The sequence below is a fragment of the Ceratotherium simum genome, chromosome 25, assembly GCF_057802395.1.
Source record: "Ceratotherium simum simum isolate JZ-2026a chromosome 25, ASM5780239v1, whole genome shotgun sequence".
NCBI classification, from domain to species: Eukaryota; Metazoa; Chordata; class Mammalia; order Perissodactyla; family Rhinocerotidae; genus Ceratotherium; species Ceratotherium simum.
In genome coordinates, this window is record NC_141924.1 from 25,440,950 (window position 1) to 25,455,252 (window position 14,303).

Sequence of the window (14,303 nt, forward strand, 5' to 3'; positions counted from 1 at the left end):
CATGACTTTTGAAATATGATAAGAGATATACCAAGAAATGATAGAATTAGAGAAAACATATCTAAAAAGCTGACTTTGTGGGTGTGCAAAGCCACCTGAGGTTTGCTTTTGTAGCCCCTAGTGAGAACTTCCAGCCAACTACAGGAATCAATGAAAAAATGAAGACAAAAATTTTCATCACATCAAACCTCCACCAGAGGAGTCTGCTTATAGTGTTTGTCAGCCTAGTCCTTGATTTCAGAGATCATTATGTGATGGATGGACAGGGCCAGAAATAGAAGAGAAGGACAATATTCTATCAGCCAGTGTTCTTAGTCAATCAGAATAATTCATGTGTTTTCTCTTTCAAGAGTAGAATGTGGAATGGAGTACGGCTGAAACCTGAAGTTATCAGTGAACAAGGGGGAAAAAAAAACAAAGACAAATTGCAAATGTTCCAGTCTTTCCATCCATCATCTCCAATATAATAACAGCATCTACTTCATCATTTTGTTCACGCAGTCAAATATCCACCAAGGATTTTGACCAGGCGTCTTCAACCCGCCTGATTACTGAACAAGTCTGAACAATGCTGTCTGTGGCATTTTGTTCCTAGTGCTCACTGATGACTTGTGAAACAAGGAGGTTATGAAATACTTAACAGTGGGTAAGATCGTTGAACTGTCTAGCATGCCACTCTTATATGCCTTTATGAATCAATTCAGCCCAAAATAGTGTTTATCCTGACTAATCATATCTGAAAATTACAGAGTGAATAATCACTCATGATTATGGAAACATCAAGGGGGCTCGTCTTAATGCCGCTTTGTGTGGGCTCTTTTCTGAACCCCCCATGTTCACAAGTCTAGAATGAACTGGAAGAAAATATTCAGAACAAACCAGATGGCTTTAAAGAAGCAAAGTGCTTTTTAAAGATTGGTAAATAGGTCAATGTTCTTCCTAAGGAAACCAAACTGTCAACTCTGGACACCCCGAGACAAGACAAGAAGTGAGGCAGAGGCAAAGCAATGCTCTTCCCCAGGGAAACAGAGGTGATTCATTTACCTTGAGGGGTGCCATGTGCTCATTAATCCCATGGAGGAAACATTTAGTGAACTTGAGCAGCCATTTTCTAAATAAGTGTTAATTTCCTTAATGAATCTTCCCCCAAAACCTTTGTGAGGACAATTATGTGTAATTTCAAAGGCAGAAACAAGCTCAAGGGGCCAGAAATGACTTGCCCACAGTCACACTATGAACTTTAGAGATTCACATCTGCTTCTTACACCACTAGACAGCACACTTGACTTTGTAGGAGAGATGAAGAACTGGGGCATATGCCCAAACAAATCATCAAAGCAATTGCCACCTGCTTGCTTCCAGAACAATCCAAGTTATTAATAGGAAACCAGCTGATACAGTCACAGTATCTTTCTGCCCTTTCCATACTGCTATTGATTGTTCACAAATGTTGAATAATCAAGAGAAATGGCGCTTTTTAACTTCTCAAAATGACAGACTAAATTAATCACGTTCTATTCAAAAAGGAATTCACTGAACATGTAGATTTCAAAAGAATATTAGAAAGGTTTCATTTTCTTTGTCCCTTATATTTTTTTAATAGCATGCAGGTTAAAAAGCAGTGAAAACAGAGTCCTGGAAGTATTTTTTTGCTTCTCTATAGAGTCAGATTTTTTCCCACTGCCTCATCTTTTTACACTTTCTCTCGTAATCCATTTGAAGATTATGGCAAAGCTGAGAACAGGAGTTAAGTGATGCTCTTATGAGCACGGGAAACAGAATTGTGCAAAAGGAAGTAGACAGGCTTTAGAACTACAAAATCCTGGATTCAAATCCCACTTCAGCCACTAGACCTTGAACAGATTCTTTCACAATACTGCACTGCGCTTTCTTCTTCCCTTCACAAGATGGAGAGAATGGTACCTACCTCACAGGGTTGCTGTGCACGTTAAAAATAACGATTGCCGCACACAACACCCGGTTCATCAAAGTTTCTCGAAGTCTTGAGCCCTCTCTTCCCCTCAAAATTTTAATCAGTCCAAATCCTGATATAGTCCCAGTTGGTTTTAATTTTGTGGAGGTGTTAGAAAACTTAGCCAACCGTACTACAAAAGCACTGTGAACAAGAATGTCCAACAAGGTAAGAATCAAAAGGTGGTTGGAGACTGGGATAGTGAGCTGGAATCATCCTCACTGGTCATTTACATTGAATCTTGGGCAAATTCCTCTCTGGGTCAGTTGTTTCTTCCATGAAAAACAGTAAAAATAGTACTTGCTATTCAGACTTCACACATTTGTTGGAGAGAACAAAATGATGTGCTTAGTAAGTGATTAAAGTGTAAAGTATAATTCTTAAACGTGATACAAAAGCATAGGTAATTTTGTTTTACCTTCTTCCAACTATATGAATTCCAAACTTATTTCTTTGTACAAAAATGTTGTACTTTACTTCTATTATTTTCTTGAACAAAGTCTATATGATCTTTAACTTTGATCTATAAAATATATTTGTGTCAGTAAGTGTGTATGCACATCTACACACACATATATAAAGAACATGAGATGATAAGAGATGTCTTTGAGGCACAAAGCATTTAAATTCTATTTTGGAATTTTTCTATGTTTTTAAGGGTTGGAAACCACTGGAGATGTAGAGATTTTAAAACTTTAAAGCTGGATGGAAATTAATGAACCAAATTAATCACAGAACATTATTAATATCAAAAGTCAATGTTTATTGGGCAACCACCATATATCAGGTACTGGTCTAAACTCATCTTTTTTTACCTCCTTCATCCTCATGGTGGCCTTCTGACGTAGGTACTAAAATTACTCCCATTTTACAAGTGAGGAAATTGAGGCTCAGAAAGGCTAAATAATCTGCCCTGGATCACAGAGCCAATAGGTGGCAGGGCTGGGATTTGAAGTCATACCATCCACTTCCAGAGTCTCCCCTCTTAACCATCAGGCACTTTTGTTTACGTTTTGCATTTCAAATGATCAACCTTGTTATTGAATTGAGCTCAAAACTTTACCAGGCATGGCAGGAAAGGAGAATACAAAGTAAATACAAGATAAAGCTGTCAATCTCAAGAATGTTCCAGTAAATCCGTAAAAATTAAGATAATTTATAAAACAACATACAAGTGCATCTTAATATGGTGCCAATGCCATTTAAGGGATTGGAGGAAAAGAGTAATTACAGAAAGTAGAGTAGGCAAGCCTACTCTAAGAGGTAGTTAGTGGAGAAGGCCAGTGAATGTGTTGTTTGAGAAGAAGCTGTGAGTGTGTTGGAGATGGGCAATATTTTCAGGAGAGACTACACGTTCTGAAGCATGGAATTGTGTCCCCTTGAGGACAGTTTCTGATTTTTAAGGAGGAAAAAAATGTATAGATAAGTGGTGGCAGTTGGTAAAGACCCATTTTTCTTGACAAACTCAAATGCAAACTGTAAAATTAACACAGAGAAAAGGGTCACATCTTGGGGTGAGTGTTCTTTATCAAGAGCTGTCAACAACCAATTAGTCATCAACCTCCATGTGCTCTCTATTGTGCCAGATGTGGAAAGGGAAACAAGGAAATTATGTCCTCCTATAGGGAAATCTCACCATCTAATAAGTTTTATAATCATGGATAGACACATGAATGGCTCAAGAACTCTGGCGATCATTGTTATCAGCAAGTGCAAAACAATAAAATATACTCCCAAACTATTTAAGTATGGGAGAGCTATCCCACCAGTGTGTTCTTATCTGTAGACTAGAAGCAAGAGGTAATTCTGGCTTCAGATGTAGCGTGATGGAGGGACCAAATCATTGGCAGTGTGATTCACTTGCCTTTGTTTCTTTGTTCAGCTCTGCACTCCCTTGTGTATTGGCTTCACTCACAGAGAGGTCATATGATGGTTGTGGTAGCTCTCGACTTTTCATGACTTCAAGAGAATTGGAAAAGAAGATTAGCTTTTTCCTTATCTCCGAAAAAAACCAGAGTTAAGTCCTATGGACTCTTATTGGCTTGACTCTTGTATGTGCCAATCCCCAAACCAATTGCTGACAAGTGTAGCCTAAGTATTCCATCCTGGAGTTATGATGCTGGAGTCAGTTTCACATAAACTAATAGAGGGGCAGGTTCACTGCCCCAAGTAAAATTAGGATATTGCTTCCCCAAGAAGGGAGAGGGCTGCTACATGTCTTACCACAACCCGCGATCACTGCAGTATGGCAAGCACTTAGCCCGGCAACATGACCACCGTGGTACTGGACATATGGCAGCTATTATTAGAATCAGTAAAAGTAGCAGAAGTCACACTAGATGGTTTTTGAAGAATATGTAGCAGCAGCAGCGGCAGCAGCACTTGGAAGTTTGTTAGAAACGCAGAATCTTAGGCTCACTCCAGACCAGCTAAATCACAATCTGCATTTTTAAACAAGATCCCCAGGTGATTTGTCTGGACATTAACATTGGAGAAGCACTATCTTGATACACCTGCTCCAACTTTGATCTGCGGTATTCTCATCCGGGTTTTTTTCCCCCTGACAATAGGAGGGCCTCTTAAACATTTCTTTTTTTAATTGTGAAAAGTGCTAATGTTGATGTCATCTAGTCAATTCCCTATATATTGACCCTAAATGTGGACATTTTATTATGCCCCCTTTCAAGAAGCAGTGCTAGCATAATGACCAGGATGCTGGGCTCAGAACAGATCCCATTCACCCTGATCCTGAGCAAATCACTGAACTTCTCTATGCCTCAGTTTCCTCAGCTGTCTTATAGCACTGCAGTGAAGATTAAATAAAATCTTGAATATCAAGTATCTAACACACGTCTTATGGGATGCTCAAAATGGCAGCTCTTAGAAAGCTGCTCTAGAGCAGTTACTTAACTAAAACTGCTCTTCACAACTCTAGGCCTCCACGGATTTGATTTAAGTGTTCTCTAAACTACAAAGTAATCCCTCCTGCTGGCGAGGATGTAAATTGCCTGAGGAACGTGTTCACAGTTTGCATTAGTTTTATATCTCGGGGTTCCAGGTAAGATTTTTTTTAAGAAAGGAGTTTTGTTTTATTGTAAATGTTCCAAGCTTTTCTCTAAAGAAAATATACCACAGAGGCCCCATTAGTTCTCCTCCTGCCCATTGTCACTCTTGTAACATATTAGGAGGTCAGAAGAAAATCTGAACTAATGAAGGGTTCTTGGATTAGTCTCTGTGTGGCAAATTAGCTTTATTCTTTGCTATAGGCACAGATCTAATCTCGGTCTGCCGTCTTGAAATTTGCAAGAGGCAAGTAAAACCAAAAGAGACAGGATGGATCAACCCAAATACCATCTGATTTTTGAAACATACCATGAGGGGCAAGACCTTCTAATGTGTGTTAGCAGTCATCATTATATCTAAATGCCCAAATTGTATTTATATCTACTTATGAAATAAAAATATTTTTAAAAATTCTCAATGAAAATAGCAACAATATTCCTTCAATACTACATAAGATTTGCCAGTTGTAAGATTTCTTTCTTACTTTAGGGAAATAAATATACATACTTACATAAACACACAAACACATATATGTCTATTTCTCTTTGTTCAAACAATTTCCCAATCACTTACATGTTAGACCCCTTGTAGTTTTAAAGCTCGATATTGAGTATAGAAGTATTTTTTTAATAAGAAAGAATAAATATTATGGATTTTATTGTTTACTCCAAAACTAGCATGGGGTTGGTCATTGCCATAATTTAAAATTCTTGGACAAATTTGATGATTTTATTAAATATTACAGATTTAATGAAATTAAAATTTCTTTCCTAATTAAAAAAAAAAAGTAGAATGACCCAAGGGTGAAATAAAAACATTCATTTAAAACTGGACTTGCTTTCATTAGTATCCTAACGCTGTTATGTCAAAGGACTACAAACTTGGGCGACTTAAAACAACAGAAACTTATTCTCTCACAGTTCAGGAAGCCAGAGTCCAAAGCCAGGGTGTCAGTAGGATTGATTCCTTCTTGGAGGCTCAGAGAGAGACTCTGTTCCATGCCTCTCTTCTAGCTTCTGGTAGTTGCTGGCAATCCTTGGTATTCTTTGGCTTGTAGCTACACATGTCCAGTCTCTGCTTCTTTCATCATATGGCCATCTTCCCTCTGTGTGTCTTCACATGATGTTTTCCTCTCTGTGTGTATGTATCTTTGTGTCTCTTCTCTTTTTATAAGGACATCAGTCACATTGGATTAAGGGCCCACCCTACTCCAGTATGACCTCATCTTAACTTACATCGTAATTACAAATATAAAGACCATGTTTCCAAATAAGGTCACATTCATGGATCCCAGGAGTTAGGACTTCAATATATCTTTTAAACCCACAAGAGTTTCTCACCAGCAAATTGAAGGCGAAGTATTGGACCCTAGGACTTGAGATCCAAAAGGTGACAACCACTTCCAAGAAGACTTATTTTCAAGGCTTAGCTTTGTTCTTTCATTAGCTGACAATGCATATAGAATCATTATCATAATTTTATGCTCAAGGCTGTCAACAATAATGGCCCATCCTACCTTTTCAAACTCTTTTCTCTCTACACATACAAACATAGTCAATGCCCCACCTAAAGTAACCACTCATTGTTCCCAGTGCTGCCCTGAGTTTTTTCACCTCTGTGCCTTTCCTCTTACATTTAGCCTGGAATGCTGGGCCCTTTTAGATTACTGTTCGGCAAACATTTACAATAGTCCTCCAACCACTCTGGGCAGAGGATCTGTCCCCAAGTATTCATGTTGGGTTTGGACACTTAATTCACTTTGGCTAATGGGAAATTAGTGAATATGACATTAGAGAAGGCTTAAATGTGCGTGCATGGTAGGGCTTGCCTACTTGCCTTTCTGCCATCAGTATGAAAAATGTATGCCCTTGGGTGGCCTGCTTGTCTAAGGAGGATGGGAGACACATGAGGTAGACTTGAACCTAGGCTGCAACTTTGAGCCACACTCAGCCAGATCAAGCCTAGATCAACCAATCCCCAGCCAACCCACAGACACACGAGTGAGACTAAATGGATCGTGTTTTGGGGTGTTTGTTACACAGCATTGTTGTGACATTAGCTTATTGTTACATCCTGTGTTTCTTCATGTTCAAATTTACCTCCTTTCAAAACTCAGTTCAAATGTTACTTTCTGTTCGTTACTTTCTTTGATTTCTTCATTTTGAAAGTATTGCCTCCCTCCTCTGAACTCTCCTATTATTTTATCTATGCTTCTCCTAAAGCACTCATCTCCTTCCCTGCCCCCTGCATTTTATTTTGTATTTATGCTTTATTCCCCCATTTAGACTATCCACTACTTGAGGGCAAGAAATACATGTAATTTATATGTGACCCTATCATAACGTTTTGAATGGACTATTCAGTAAACTTCTGTTTAGGTTCTAAAAGAAAAAACTACATTTGGACCTCGGCCCTGCGTGATAGAGGATATTAATTCAAATATTTGCAAAAATAAATATAAGGAAAAAGACCCTGAAAGCAGGATGCCATCACAAATATATTAAAGTAACGAAAGTGACTAGCCCCCACCCAAAAGTGGATTAATAAGCAGCAGGCATTTTATCTCCCTCCAGATCTGGAGGACACCCTCCCCTTCCACTGCTAATGACCCAGGTCAAGCCACCATCATCTCTTCTTGGATCACTATGTTAGTCTGCTGCGTGGTGTCCCTCCTTCTACCCTGGGCTGTCTGCAATCTCTTCTCCATATAGTGGCAGGAGGAATCTTCACCAAATATAAATCAGGTGCTTTCACAATCCTGCTTAAAATTCTTCATTGCACTGAGAACAAAATTTAAACTCCCTAAATTCATAATCTGGCCTCTGCCCACTCCTTTTATCTCGTCTTATTCAATCTCATCCTTTCCATACTCTGGTAACTGTGGCCTTCCTTCTATTTTTATTTTTTGTGGGGAGATCAGCCCTGGGCTAACATCTGCCAATCCTCCTCTTTTTTTGCTGAGGAAGACTGGGCCTGGGCTAACATCCATGCCCATCTTCCCCTACTTTATATGGGATGCCGCCATAACATGGCTTCCCAAGCAGTGCGTCGGTGCACGCCCGGGATCCGAACCAGCGAACCCCGGGCTGCCGCAGCGGAGTGCGTGCGCTTAACTGCTTGCGCCACTGGGCCAGCCCCCTTCTGTTTTTAGAATATTTCCAGTTTGTTCATACTTTAAGGATGTTACTCTCGCTGCTCCCTCACCTGGTGTGCAGTTCCTCCAGGCCTTTGGAGAGCTGGCTTCTTCTAGTCACTCAGGTCTCAGCCAAAATGTCAACTCCTTAGAAAAGCCTTCCCTGAACACACTAGCTCGTGTTGTCCCTGCTCTCCCAGCAAGCCATTCTCTTGAAATTAGTGTATTCATTGATTTATTCACCCTAGAACAAGCTAGAATGTGACCTCCTGCCCTTCAGCTTACATTCTTGTAAGCAGTAAGACTCTGTGGTTAAGAGATCCAACTCTGGATTTGACCTTGGGCAAGGCACTTATGTTAGGCAAGATTCTTGCACCTCAATTTTCTCAATTGTGAAATGGACATAATACAGGAAACTACCTCACAGGTTTGTTGTAAGTTAATATGTAAAAAGCAATTAGAACAGCACTAGGCACATAGTGAATACTCTTTAAACGCTCACCCTTATTATTGTTGTTGTGTTATTTTTCACTGTTGTATCTCAATGCCTAGGACACTGTTGGTCACATAGTCAACATTTCATAAATATTTGTTGAGTGATTGATTGGATAAATAAATGAATGAATGAAGGAGCTGTCTATGAAAACCAATAATCTCATTTCAAGGTGAAAAATTCATCTGATTCTATTTCCCATGACCTAGATTAACTGTCTTATTGACTTAGAACCAAAATAGAAACAATTAAATATGTGAATTACATAAAGATAAGTCTGATAGTTTCCTAAAATTGATTCAGGAAGCCAAAATATGCCCCAAACTGAAAACTCAGAGGAAACTTAATTTCAGAGAATGAAAGAAAATCTTCAGAACCTTCCGGTCCCAGAAGCTAGCTGGGGCTAACCTAGTGAGGCTAACTCTAATCAGAGCATCTCCCCAAAGTGGCCCAACACGGTTTGGATGGTCAACCCAGCATTTCCAGGGACAGCTTGATCTGCAGTGCCCCTCAGGGCATCAGCGTCTTGGCCCTGTGCACTGGTTTATGTTTATAATGTTGGGTGGGGAAAGGAGGGATGAATAATCCCCGCAAACCAAGTCTACACTTATTTTCCTTGCTATCCCGAAGAATAAGCCTCCCTGCTTGGCACTGCTTCTTTGTCCCCAAAGTCCCATTTATGACTTTGAATACATCCCCATTAAGACCAGACACAAAAACAAGCCAACCAGAAATAAAAATCAACATGATTCCTATTCCTCTGCAGGCAAAGTCCTGGTGGCAGACCCCAGCCCAGCTCCCCGAGGCTGGCTCTACCACCAACAGCAGCAAACTGAACTCACCACCTTCTCAAAGTTTAAATGATAACACATACATGCCTACAACCACAAAGACAGAAGAAAATTAAAACATATACTGTGTAAATAATATTTTACATTATCTCCCTTCAATATTACGCCCCCTCAATTTTTTTGCTGAAAAAAATAGATTTGGCCCTGGACCCTGGAATTGGGGGACATAGCACTTAATTCAAATATTTCCAAAAATAAATCTAAAGAAGAAAACTGAAAGCAGGATCCCATCACAAATATAAACTGCTGTCTGTTTAAATCCCTGGGAGAGAGGGCAATATTAAAATTGAAATCACCTCAGGTTTGTGCCCATGTTAATGTTCAGCTACTGCAGAAACCTCATTCAGTTATATTTCAAAATCATTTCCAGTGTTTATCTGGGATTTAAAAAAAAAAAAAAAAACTTATTGCTAGTGCTTACAATCAAGAACTGGGTAACAATTAACCTCTATTGCAAACAGCACTGCGTGCAGCCTGGCCTGGCAGTAACTCAGAGTTCTAGCGCTTTTAACAAAGGATGGAATCCTTTGCTAAGCAGTGTAGCTGCATTTCCGGTGCATGACACTGACGGCGGGAAAGGACAGCACAGCTCACCTGTAGACCCACTGATGATTACAAGCACACTGTCACCTCTGCAGTGTCATTATTTGGAGTAAGGGGAGGAGACTTCAACTGCAGTATGACCCCGCTGAGCCAAGCCTAGAAAATCACAAGTCTTGTGACGGCGGCTTGTTTCATGACCACAAGCAAATCACTCACTTCACCTGTTCCTGCCTTACTTTCTCCTAAGAGGCCGAAATAACGCAAATAACATCCATGGCCAACCATGATGTTAAATCTTTATTGACCTTTGAATACCCATACATAGCATAATTAACAGGCAAAAAGAAGCACCATTTTAAAGACTCTTTTTGGTGCATATTTACAGAATTTTATAAGTATAGTCCCTGTTCTAATCCTAGTTCCCCCATTAACTAGCTGTGTAAATTGAGGTATCTTAACCTATCTGAGGCTTTGTTTGCGTCTCTCTGAAAAATTTTTTTAAATTCCTACCCTTTCTTCCAGAGCTTTTGTGATACTCATCTAAGGTTATACATATGAAAGTACCTTAAAAAATGTGCAGTATTATGAAAATGTACAAGTAGTAACAGGAGTCCAACCGAAATTCCAAAAAGCACCTGGATCTCTCTCCTGATTGTGATGTTACAAGAATTCAGCTTCTCTTTCTTGAATCACAAAATACCAGTACATGAAAAATGACTCTGCCCTTTAGAAACTGCTCTGACTTCAAACTCGTAACCAAGAATGTGTGTTTTCTTTTGCCTCCCACAAAATGCATAATAAAAAATAGTTCAGCCTCTGGAGAATACGCAGTTATCAACAATCAAAATGAAAACTCAGAGGGGAAATGAAAGAAATAGCAGCACTTCCCATCGGCAGGTAAATAAGTCTTTGATAGATCCGAACTGGGAACAACTATCTGGAGGAAGAACATTCTAGCAGGCATTGTTCTCAGTAAACAAGAAAGCAGATGCCACCCCGCATTTTGTGAAATATTTATGACTCCACCACACACCCTTTTGGGGGAGCAAATTGATGACTCTTCTACCCAACACAATCACCTGGGGTGTGCCGAGCACAGCCTCCATCAATCACGCTGACGTGATTTGTTTCGCCTTATTCAGAGGCTGCCTCCCCTTCAGTCCAGCGGCCAAGATGGAAAGGGTGAAAAAGACAGAGTAGCCAAGGCTTCTCTTGCCAGTTTTCTTTAAACGCCAAGAGTTATAGTGTTTGGGGGTATCGCTGCTGGATACGAAAGTGTTTTGTCTCCTTCAAATTGGCCTAACAAATGGGGGACTGTGTTAATCCCATTTCAGTCAAGCGCCACCTATTCCATATTTACAACTATGTGCATAATGCTGTGTCACAAGGTAATGTTCCATTCTGCATAAGATTTAACAATCAGAACACATACTGCCTAAAACTTGATTAATGATGGAAATTCACACCAACAGTGGATGGAAGTGACTATGGCCAAAATAAACTTGAGCACGCAACCAGAGTGGAATTAACGCTTTAGGTTATTCAGAAACATATATTGAGCATCTACTGAGTGCTAGGCAATGGATTATGCAACAATGTTTTCTTCCCTTAAAGGGGTCTCAGACTCAAGTAAGCAAGTGATTGAAATGTACAAAGTCTTCCATGACTGGATCCCAAATTTGTCTCACTACAGCCTCTCTGATATCCCATCTTCCAACCGTGTTGAAGTAATCACTTTGCACAACTTGCTTTCTCTTGACTTTACTCAAGCTGTACCCTCATCCCATTCATCGCTCCCTTTCTTCCTGTCCAAGTTCTATGCATTTTTAAGTGCTCTGTTCACATACTACCTCCTCCATGAGCTCTTCCTAGATTTCCTATCCCTGATTATAACCAATCTCTCCCTTTTCTCTTTCATTTTCACATAATCTGTGTACTTCATAATAGTTCTTACCTCCTTCTGACTGATTCTAGACTTAGTTCTGGGGATGCTTATCTCCACAATCAATTGATCATGTATCCCTGGAGAGCAGGCGCATATCCCTTTCAACTTTGTTCACCCTCTACACCTAGTAGGTAAGAGATCATTATGACGAAAAAAGGGAAGTACACTGGTTCAATAGGATAAATTGTTCCCAAAGATATCACCCTCATTTAGGGAGAGCCCCATGGTATATTCATTAATACAGTTGTGTTCATTCTTCCTCAGAGTAGTTACATTATTTGATCTGATTTCTAGGAAAGCACTGAGAAGGACTAGCAGATACTACCCCACCCATCTGCCATCACGCTAGGTGCCATCATGAAGAATTACCCTTTAGGAGCCTGACCCTAGAGCTGTCTGCCCTGTCACAGCCATCTCTAGGAATGAGATTCCACACCTCCTCCCCCACAACCCCCATCGTTTATTCCCAGGTCTGATAACCTCAACTGTCAGACATCTTCTTGCTCAAAGATCTTCACACAGACATAATTTTTCACCTTGTCAGTACAAACGTTTGTTCATCAAAAACAGTGGATAAGTTGTAACAATTTTTCATGTTTTGAATTTTCTCTTCCTTGGGGCAAAGAAAGGAAGGGGGCTCAGCCTCCTAAAAATGGACTTTATACCCAGTGTTTTCACTTTAGGATGTGTGGTTTATGTGCTACGTGAAAAATCTATGCAATAAAAGAAGAAGGGAAAAAATAGTCACTAGTGACAAGAAAACTTAGATACAAAATTGACCCCCCAAAGCAGTCATCTAGTGGTTGGCTTTATGGCTGAAGAATTGTATGGGAACATGAAAATTATAAAGGAATGGAAAATAGATAGAAATCAAGGGCTGAAATTGCAAAGGCAGAAAGATCCGCAAAACATGTCCTTCTCAATATAACACTCCCAGCAGAGAGAGAATTAAACCTCAAATGTGAGAACGCGCTCTCCAACTATTTATTTTTATTCATCTAATAACCTACATTCTGTGATGGATTGGTGTCACAATTCAGTTGAATACACACATGAGATATTAAATGGTAATAGAACTGCATTCATTACAACCATAGACACAAGGTTACCAGGCCAGAAAAGCTAGATTATGGTCCAAATGGTTTAGACTTTTAATACTTTTATTTACAAGAGATAGTGTTGCCTACAAACTGGTCTCCAAGGCAATTACAGGAATATATGCATATGTACACACTCATTCTAAAGAAGAAGAGAAGTTGAAGAAATTACGTTAGTTATTTATTCACTGGGCCAAAACAAACACCATTTTTAAAAATTATGATCAGTTCCTAGCTAAATACCAAATGCTAATGTCCATAGTAGGTGATATCAATTCTCAGATTAATCCATAAGGGCCCCCTTACCAAATTACCTATTACTAAAGCTAAAAATTTATTGAATTGGGATGTGCTGGAGGTTTTTTAAATCATGCTCTGAAGAAAATAATAAGATTCTTCAATTTTTATAGTCTTGAATTTCACTTTCACAGTCCCTGGGGTCTTTCTTCCTTGGCCAGAATTCTGGTTCTGTACATAGTAACTGTGTGATTTGTGGCAAGTTACTTAACCTCTGTGTCTGCTTTCTTATATATAAAATAAGGATAAAATAGCACATGCCTTATCAGGTTGTCATGAAAATTAAAATAATAAATACATATGAACTGATTAGACTAGGGTCAGAAACATGATATATAATCAGTATGTTGGCTGATTTTGTGGGACAGGGTGACAGGATTAGTTACCACTGTCCTGTTGTGGTTTCAGTATCCATTACAATTAAAGTCTGAAGAGGGTGCTGACCCTTAAAATTTTTCACTGTTCTTTCTCTCTCTAGAAAGTAGCCAATGCCATATTTTAAACATAATTTACACACCAAAGTGTTCACTTGTAATTTTCAAGAGAAGAAAATAACTTCATCACGATTCTGAAAATGTAAAACCATCAAGTCATACCTTCAACAACTTCTACGTTATTGAAACACTAAAACTATCCATAATGCAGAGGTAATAAAAGATTCAGGAAAGGTTCCTAACCTTTGAGGTTGACATCAAGGAAAACAACAGTGCCCTTTCCTCAACAGGTCCCTAGGCAGCTCTGAATGACTGGCCCACGGGTCCAAGCCAGGGAGTGGCCATCATTATATGATATCGCATTAAGATTTTCTCGTGCAGGCAATTTTTATTATATGGAATCTATATCATATTATAAATGATAGAATAAAATATTTGCCATGTATGCAAAAAGAAGTATTTATAGATACTCATT